This window comes from Cetorhinus maximus, chromosome 14 (genome assembly GCF_964194155.1).
Source record: "Cetorhinus maximus chromosome 14, sCetMax3.hap1.1, whole genome shotgun sequence".
NCBI lineage: Eukaryota > Metazoa > Chordata > Chondrichthyes > Lamniformes > Cetorhinidae > Cetorhinus > Cetorhinus maximus.
In genome coordinates this window covers 25,185,428-25,186,816 of record NC_135892.1, presented here as the reverse complement: position 1 = coordinate 25,186,816, position 1,389 = coordinate 25,185,428, and the positions used below count along the sequence as shown (strand labels likewise).

General features: G+C 46.2%; 1 non-coding gene across 1 annotated transcript; it reads right to left on the bottom strand.

Annotated features, from left to right (window-relative positions):
* Positions 1 to 855: 855 nt before the first annotated feature.
* On the bottom strand, positions 856 to 960 carry LOC144690217 (U6 spliceosomal RNA). The gene has a single exon (XR_013578814.1). It is a non-coding gene; the product is annotated as a U6 spliceosomal RNA (small nuclear RNA).
* Positions 961 to 1,389: the final 429 nt, after the last annotated feature.

Here is a 1,389-nt window from a genome sequence, read left to right as displayed (position 1 = left end):
CACCATCCCTAACTGCCCTTGTGAATGTGGTGATGAACTGCTTTCTTGAACAATACAATGTGCGTGATGTTGGCACACTGTTAGGGACCAATTCCAGGATTTTGACCTAGTAGCAGTGAAGGAACTGTGATATAATTCCAAGTAGGATTGTGTGTGACTTGGAGGGGAACTTGCAGGTGGTGATTTTTTTTTTTTTTTTTGTAAAAATATACTTTATTCATAAAATATCTTCAATCACATTTAAAACCATTTCAAACACAACATTACAAGGGTACAATCCAGGTTAAACTTTTACAAAATGTATCACCAGGTGCATCAGTACAAACAATATTACAATCATTTACAGCCTTTCATTTTGATCTGTACAGCCCGAGGGGCTCTAAACAGTTCCCAGTCTCTCGGTGCGCTGTGGTAGAAAGGTCTTAGACAGCGACCCTTCCCCATTGCGCCTTTGCGGCAGCTGCCCCAAGCTTTAGTGCGTCCCTCAGCACGTAGTCCTGGACTTTGGATTGTGCCAGTCCGCAACAATCGGTCGGGGACAACTCTTTGTGCTGGAAGACCAACAAGTTTCGGGCAGACCAAAGCGCGTCTTTCACCGAGTTGATGATCCTCCAGCTGCAGTCGATGTTTGTCTCGGTGTGTGTCCCTGGGAACAGCCCGTAGAGCACAGAGTCCTGTGTCACAGAACTGCTCGGGATGAACCTCGACAGCAACCACTGCATCTCTCTCCAGACTTTCTTTGCAAAGGCACAATCCACAAGGAGGTGAACAACGGTCTCTTCCCCACCACAGCCACCTCGAGGGCAACGTGCAGAGGGGGTGAGACTCCTGGCGTGTAGGAAGGATCTGACGGGGAAAAATATGGAACGCTTCACGAATTTGCGTGTCATCCTTGCGCAGGGGCCATGCTAATCTTCTCTGTATCGTTCCAATTTTAGTATATGTGCTGCCGAAGCGAGCTTGCAGGTGGTGATGTTCCCATGCACCTGTAGTCCTCGTTGTTCTGAGTGATAGAGATCATGGGTTTGAAAGGGGCTGTGAAATATTTACTACATTATGGTCACTCTTCCTAGGAGGATTCTTTACTATGAGATTTTTTATTAACCCTATCTCGTTACACGAGATAAGATCTAAAATAGCCTTTTCCCTGTTTGTTTCTATGATGCATTGTTCTAGGAAATTGTCTCAAATGCATTCCATGAACTCATCCCCCAGACTACTTTTGTCCATTTGGTTTGCTATAAGATCATTATCAAAGGATCGTAAGAAGCAGGAGCAGCAGTTGGCCATTCGGCCCCTCGTGCCTGTTCCGCTATCCAGTAAGATCATGGCCGATCTGAATGTGCCATTAACTCCACTTTCCTGCCTATCCCCCGTAACTCTCGCCTC